The following is an 8,647-nucleotide window of genomic DNA, read 5'->3' as shown; positions in this document are numbered from 1 at the left end:
GGAGACACAGAATCGGAAACAGGCTCCAGGCTCCGAGCCATCAGCCCGGAGCCTGACGCGGGGCTCGAACTCACGGACCGCGAGATCGTGACCTGGCTGAAGTCGGACGCTTAACCGACTGCGCCACCCAGGCGCCCCTCATTTAATTATCTTTTAGAGCAATTATCAATTTAAAAATGTTCTTTAACAAATCAGGAGACCAGAGATGCTGGAGAGGATGTGGAGAAACGGGAACCCTCTTGCACTGTTGGTGGGAATGCAAACTAGTGCGGCCACTCTGGAAAACAGTGTGGAGGTTCCTCAAAAAATTAAAAATAGATCTACCCTATGATGAGCAATAGCACTGCTAGGAATTTACCCAAGGGATACAGGACTGCTGATGCATAGGGGCACTTGTACCCCAATGTTTATAGCAGCACTTTAAACAATAGCCAAATTATGGAAAGAGCCTAAATGTCCATCAACAGATGAATGGATAAAGAAGTTGTGGTTTATATACACAATAGAATACTACTTGGCAATGAGAAAGAATGAAATCTGGCCTTTTGTAGCAACGTGGATGGAACTGGAGAGTGTGATGCTAAGCGAAATAAGTCACACAGAGAAAGACAGATACCATATGTTTTCACTCTTATGTGGATCCCGAGAAACTTAACAGAAGACCATGGGGGAGGGGAAGGAAAAAAAAATTAGAGAGGGAGAGAGCCAAACCATAAGAGACTCTTAAAAACTGAGAATAAACTGAGAGTTGATGGGGGGTGGGAGGGAGAGGAGGGAGGGTGATGGGCATTGAGGAGGACACCTGCTGGGATGAGCACTGGGTGTTGTACGGAAACCAATTTGACAATAAATTTCATATTAAAAAATAAAAATAAAAAAATAAAAATGTTCTTTATATTTACCTTCTATATTTGCCCCAGGGAAACAAAACCATTAGAATATTTATATCTATATCATCTATATCTGATGTATATATATAATATGTGTACATATATACACATATACATATACATATACATATATATATATATATTTACACACACACACACACACACACACATACAGACAGTCCCCTACTTACAATGGTTTGACTTATTATTTTACAACTTTATGGTAGTGTGAAAGTGATATGCATTCAGTAGAAACCATACTTATAATTTTGAATTTTGCTCTTCCTGGGTTAGCAGCATGCAGTGTGATCCTGTCCCACGACACTGGGCAGAGAGAGCCGCTGGATCAGGAGGGTAAGCCACCAATACTCTGACAGCCATTCTGTACCCATACAGCCACGCTATTTTTCACTTGCAGTACAGTATTCAATGAATGACATGAGACCATCAGCACTTTCTTATCCAATAGGCTTTGTGTTTGGTGATTTTGCCCAACTGTAGGCTAATAGCATAAGTTTTCTGAGCATGGTTAAGGTAGACTAGGCTGAGCTGTGATGTTAGGGAGGCTGGGGGCATAAAATACATTTTCAATTTATGACACTTTCAATTTGTGGTGGGTTTATTGGGGCATGACCCCTTTGTAAGTCACGGGAGATCTGGAGAGAGAGAGAGAGAGAGAGAGAGAGAGAAGGAGGATTTATTATGAGGAATTGGGTCACTTGGTTATGGATGCTGAGAAGTCCCATAATCTGCTGTCTGTGAGCTGGATGCCCAGGAAAGCTGTTGGTGTATTTCCGGTCAGAATCTGTTTCCAGGATAATAGTCTTTCTGCTAAAGTATTTCTGAAAACTTTCTTTTAGCACAGGTGTGCTGGTAATGAAGTCTCTACCCTTTGGTTTGGTCAAAACAATATTTGACTTCATTTTTGAAAGGTATAGAATTCTAGGTTGATAAGGTTAGTTTTCTTCCAGTGCTTTAAAGAGGTCACTTCATTGCCTTCTGGGTTGTATAGATTCTAATGAGAAATCTGCTGGAATTTTATTTGGACTGCCTTCAAGATTTTCTCTTTATCTTTGGTTCCCAGGAGCTTGGATATTATGTGTGTGGATGGATTCTTTTTTCTCACATTTATGCTGCATGGTCTTCCCTGTACATTTTGGATATGCATATTAAGGTCTTTTTTTCCTTTCGTTAGCTCTACAAATATTTTGTCTGCCTTCTTGGTTCTTCACCTTGTATGCCATCTAAGTTCTCTTCCCCTCATGCTTTGCCCCAGGTGGGACAGTGCCTGCCTTCCTAGAAGGGCCTGTCTTTCTTTAAATGTCAGACTTCTTGGCTGTACTGCAACCTTGCTTCTCTGATGGGGTCAAAAAGAGTTATCATTTTACAGACTATCTGGCATTTTCTTGTTATTATGGTGGGAGTGGTGTGTTTTTCCAAGTTTTTACACCTTAAGGACCAATGAAACTTACCACAATTTTTTATCTTGCTATAATTTAAAATTTAGATAACAGTTGGAAAAATGACAAGAGAAACTCCCATATAATCTTCACTCAGATTCATAAGTTGCTTATATTTGCCTCATTTGCTTTATAATTCTGTCTCTCTGCCTCTCTCTGTTTATAATATCTGTAGCTATCTATATCCATATTTATATATCTTATGAATTATTTGGAGTCATTGCATCTTTTACCCTAAATATTTTGATGATTGTTTTTGTGAGCACTTTTCCTCATAAACGATCATATATTTATCAAAATCAAGAGCATTAAGAACATATGTCAACTGTAATCTATATCTAAATTTTTTCCAATCTTCTAATAATCTTCTTTTTAGTGGTTTATAGTTTGGTCCAGGATCTAATCATGCCCTTAGTTCTCAGACCACTTCAGTTTCCTTTAATCTGGAAGAGTTACTCAGCCTTTCTTAACTTTGACATATTTGAAGAATAAAGGCCAGTTTTTGTGTGGAGTGTCTTTCAAAGAGGTTTGTCTCTTGATTGGTTACAGATTCTCATGAGGCTTTGGCAGGGATGTCGCAGAAGTGGCCCGTGTCATTCTCAGGGTGCCGTGCCAGAAGGCACCTGATGATAGTTTGCACTAATATTGGTAATATTAACCTCATCACTTGGTTAAGGGGGTGTTTCCCAGGTTTCTGTACTGTAAAGCTGCTATTTTTCCTCTTTGTAATTAATAAATTATTTATGGAAAGATATTTGGAGGGTGTGCAAATATAGTATTCCTCGTAATTTTTTTCACTTATACTTTTATCATTTTTGAGAAAGATAGAGAGAGACAGAGCGTGAGTGGGGAAGGAGCAGAGAGAAAGGGAGACACAGAATCTGAGCTGTCAGCACAGAGCCTGACGTGGGGCTTGAACCCACAAACCATGAGATCGTGACCTGAGATGAAGTCAGACGCCTAACTGACTGAGCCCCCCCCAGGCGCCCCCATTGTTGATTTTTTTTTTTTATTTTTTTTTTCAACGTTTTTAATTTATTTTTGGGACAGAGAGAGACAGAGCATGAACGGGGGAGGGGCAGAGAGAGAGGGAGACACAGAATCGGAAACAGGCTCCAGGCTCCGAGCCATCAGCCCAGAGCCTGACGCGGGGCTCGAACTCACGGACCGCGAGATCGTGACCTGGCTGAAGTCGGACGCTTAACCGACTGCGCCACCCAGGCGCCCATTGTTGATTTTTAAATCCATTCTATCTTTATTGACATCGTGCTTTAAGGAGGTGAGTTCTCATCTCTTTCAATTATTCATTCATTTATTTACTTATTTACATCAGTATTGACTCGTGGATATCATTTTATTCAGTGGGTTATGATTCATTATGGCTATTATTTATTTTGGTGTTAAAATCACATATTTGGCCAGCAGGAGCCCCTCTGAGTTGGCTTGCGTGTTCCTTTTACAGATCCCCTCATTGCTTAAACACTTCCTTACTTTCCAGAATGAGAAGATTCTCCAGGTGTATTTTGGGCTTTCCCGGCTGTAACCCTGCGACCAGTCATTTTCCCAAGAAGTTCTGGCTTCTTTTAATGGAGAATGATATTTGGAAACCAAGACCTTGGAGCTACAAGTGCTTATTGCTACTAGCATATTGTGTCTAGGCCCTCTTAGTGGACAGAGCTAGTGTCGCCCGTGGATGGACCGATCACAGCCCCTAACTCAGGAAATGGACCCGTGAGCCCAGCAGTGCTGCTGAAGCCACCTGCTTCACCCCTGGGAATCCCGAGGGGGCTGGGCAAATTGGAAGCGTAGCTCCTGGTTAGGTTGTAAACTTGTATGAACTCGTTGCAAGGGAAACCAATAAATAACTCAAGAGATGAGGGTTTGGAAAAGAAAAAGAAATTTATCTCGGGTGCCGGCAGCTGGGGAAGGTGGCAGGCTCGAGCCTTAACAACCAACCTCTCTGCCTGCAAGATGGGACATCTAGAGTCTTATAGGGAGAGATCCAGGGTGGGTACGTGCAGGAGAGCAGGCAGAGAGTGCGTGATCCTACATGGAGGTCCGGTAGATATTCAGCCCAAGATCATGGGCAAGGAAGGGGATTTGTGGGGTGTGGTTTTCTAGACATTCCTTTGCTATCAGCGTTTTTCTGCTCTGGCATTTGGAGGAGACTATGCCTCCTCATTTTTTGAGTACTCGGTTTCTCCTTCTTCTTTCTTTTAATGTTTATTATGTGTTTTTGAGAGACAGAGTGTGAGTGGGGAAGGGAGAGAGAGAGAGAGGGAGACACAGGATCTGAAGCAGGTTCCATGCTCTGGGCTGTCAGCACAGCTGACATTTCAAACAATGTCTAGCATGTAACAAGCACAATGCATGTTTGCTGAATAAGCAAAATACTATTGCAACAAAGAGTCTGCAGCTTACAATAAGGGAGCTGTGTAATTTTAAAGCTAAGATCTGCTTACTACTTCTATTGAATCACCAGCTAAGGATGTTATGATAAGAGTTGTCAAGACATGAGAGGGAAAAAAAAAAAACAAAAAAAACACTTGGAATGCTAATAAATCGTTATGTTCTTATAACTCTTACAAAGACCTAAAACCCTTTTAGGTGTTCATCTGGTCTTTGAAATTGGTGGGGGGTATGAATTACTACCACTATATTTATATTATTAAGACCTTCAGTTTCAGCAAGATAGTTAAAAGTAAATATAGGTTACCTGTCCAAAACTTAATGGAGAAGAACATTTTTGTGGCCCCTGGTTGATATTCTGACACCTGAGATTTACTATTTTCAGTTGTCTAAAAGCAGTGGGTAATCAAATTTGTTGACAGGTATTACTATAATGCCACTAACTGTCTTGGCAAAGGGAGAAGATACACGAGTTGAAATTTGATTATGCAGTTGCTTCAGAGTCATGTCTGGAGTTGTTCTTCTTTTTTTTTTTTTCTTAAAAAAACCCAGAAACTATATCTTTATTCACTTTTATATATCCAGTATCGAGAGCATAGGAGGTCCTCAATAAATATGTAAGAAATCACTCAATGAATAAATAAAATATTTTATGGTGGCAGAGTAGGGGGAGATATACTTACCATACTCTTTGGCATATGATGTAACTAAGTAAATATTTCTAATCCTAGTGAGAAGCTATGGCAGAATAGTTTCTGGAGCCCTGGAAAAATATCAGAACACTTGGATTCTGGCTATGGATCATCCATTTGTCATCTTGAAATCTTAGGTAAGTCATAATATTTTAAGATATATGATCACAATAAAGCCACTTCAAAGGTTATTATGAAAGCTAAGGAAAATGATAATGCTGATGATGCTGATAACATATTACATTTATTGGGGGCTTACCACTCCTGCTTATTTTTAACACTCCTGTTTATTTTTAATTTAATCATCGCAAACGCCCATGAAGTTTAGTATTATACTTCTTGAAAGATGAAAAAACTAGAGTTTAGAGAGATTAAGCAACTTGCTTAAGGCCACACTTGATAAAGTGGTAGAGCAACATTTCCAATCCAGGCGTCCCCAATGCCACAGTACAACTGTAATTGTTCTTCTTCCCAAAAGTACGCAAAGAATATCAGAATTTCTGACAAATATTAAATAATCGCGTTGTGCTAGTTCCGTCCACTTTTCCTTCTATGCTCTCTGAGGCCTAATGAACTTAACAAACACCTAAAACATATTATGCCATAAATCTGTGTTTCCAACTCAAACTTCCTTTCTGTAAACTCAATAACTACACATCCGACCTCCTTGAATGTCTTACAGGCATCGCAGATTCAAGATAGCCTCAACCAAACTCATTACTTCCATGTTAAATGTGTTCTATCCATGGTCTCTGTATCAGTGAATGGCATTGCTTGGGTACATTGCCACTAATCCAGAAGCCTAAAAAGGTACACGGGAGTCCAGAGTTTCCTTGTTGTCCCTAATCTCTTTCAAGTCTTCATAGCTTATAGATATGCTATTTATATTCGCTAACATGACGGATGGCAAATATTTCTTATTGAAAATTCAGCTTGAAGAATCATTTCCCCTTTAGATCTTTGTAATACCAATTAAATAGTATCACCTCTATTCAGCTTTCATATCTGTACATAATGCTATTCTTATATTTTAGCATTCTATATTTTAGTGATAAGCAAATCTTTTTCTCCAACAACGCAAAGCCCATTAAAAGTTTTCAGAGGATGGAGGTGTTCTGCATGTGTTCTATAAACTACCGCGATGGACAAGGTAGCAGTAGACTCTAAGCTCTGGGAGGGCAGACACTATATCTTTATTCACTTTTATATATCCAGTATCAAGAGCATAGGAGGTCCTCAATAAATATGTAAGAAACCACTCAATGAATAAATAAAATATTTTATGGTGGCAGAGTAGGGGGAGATATACTTACCATAAACACCAGACAGTTGCTACACGGAAGTACTGGGGAAACCCATTCATAAACCTTGATTTCTCAGTGAATGAAAAGTTAATGCAAATAGGTTTCCAGTAATGGAGAAATAGTTTCTATCAAGTCAACCCACTCTCATATAACAGGTATAAACTCTATCTGAAATACAATAATCTAATGGCACTCCAGAGGAACTAAAAGAAACTGGAAGCACATCTACATTGGAAAAAAGTAAATGGCACAAGGTAATTTTCTTGTTTTCATATAGCTTTTTGTTTCAAGCTAGGCCTTAGCGGCAGCTTGCCACTTGGCTAAAATTCTAATGAAAATCCAGTCTTACTGGCTAGGAGAGCCATTGGACAGAGTCTGGGGAGACAATACAGCTGAAAAGTGAAGAGGAAAATCCTAAAAAGTGAAAGCCATAGACGGGGTGGGGAGAGGGGGGTTCTGTATATAAACTTGGCCCAAATCTTTGATTGATCCTTGAACTGCATACACATAGGATAAACTCCAAATAAGCCAATTAAATTGTTAAAAAAATATACTGAACTGAGTTTTCAGCTGCTCCACTGCAGGGAAAAGAGTTTTGACAGAGTTTGAGTCAAAGTCAAATTAACCACCTGCTCAAAACAAAAACAAAAACAAAAACAAAAACAAAAACAAAAACAAATAAACAATGAAAACATACTCTTCAGAGAGACATAACAGAATCCAGTGTCTCTCCAATGTATTATTCACACTGTTCATGCCGTTCAAAATTACTGGACTTAGGAAGAAACAGGAAAACGTGATATAAACTCAAGACAAAGGAAGTAATTGGAGACAGATCTTTAGATGACCCAGATGTTAGAATTAGCAGACAGAATTAGTAGCTGTTATAATCTTCTCAAGGATTTAAAGGAAAACATGCTCATAATGAATGAACAAATAGAACAACTTGGCAGAAAAATTAAAACCACAAAAAAGAAAATTTGGTAAATGGAAAATAGAGTATTTGAAATTAGGAATTCACAAAATGACTTTAACAGCAGACTGAAACAAGAAGAGTCGGTAAACTTGAAGACAGAGCAATAGAAAAAAAATCTAATGTGAAAAACTGAAAGAAAAGATTGGAAAAAACGAACTGTCAGTGAGCTATGAAGTCACTGTGTAAAGTTTAACACAGATATACTTACAGTCACAGAATAAGAGAAGAGAGAAAAAATTTGAAAAAGTAGTGGTAATAATTTCCCCCAATTTGGTGAAAAGTATAAATGTACACATATAACAAGTCCAGGGAACCCCAAGCAGAAAAATATATACAAAGAAAACCATGTCTAGGCAGGTCAAAATCAAACTTCTGAAAACCACAAATTAAAAGAAATTCTTAAAAACAATCACAGATTAACCACAGATTAATTTATTACATGCAGTGGAGTGATGCAGATTAGTGATTTCTCATCTGGAACAATGGACAGAGGGAGATAGTGAAACGACATTTCTAACGTGCTGAAAGAAGAAAAATAAGTCAACCCAAGGCAGTGAAAATCATCTTCAAGAATGAAACTGAAGACATTTTCAGGTAGATCAAAACCAAGAGAACTTTTATCAGCCAACTTGCGTACCAAAAAATTTAAAAAGAAGTTCTTCAGGGGAGAAGAAGGGACCCTCAAGTCTTTTTTAGAAGAGAATGAAGTGCCAAAAATGGTACATGTGTAGCAATAAAAAAGATTGCTTTCTTCCTTCCAATGTTTTAGAAATGTGCATGATTGTTTAAGGCAAAAACTATGACAATTTATTGTAGGATTTAAGATTAAATACATACAGTAACTAAAAAATGAAGGAGTTAAAAAATCTGTATTTTAAAAAAAGTTATTATACTTTTTGAAGTTTATTTATTTGAG

Source organism: Panthera pardus, unplaced genomic scaffold (assembly GCF_024362965.1).
Source record: "Panthera pardus isolate Hobbes unplaced genomic scaffold, ASM2436296v1 HiC_scaffold_17, whole genome shotgun sequence".
Classification (NCBI taxonomy): Eukaryota; Metazoa; Chordata; class Mammalia; order Carnivora; family Felidae; genus Panthera; species Panthera pardus.
Note: the sequence above shows the minus strand (reverse complement) of the source record.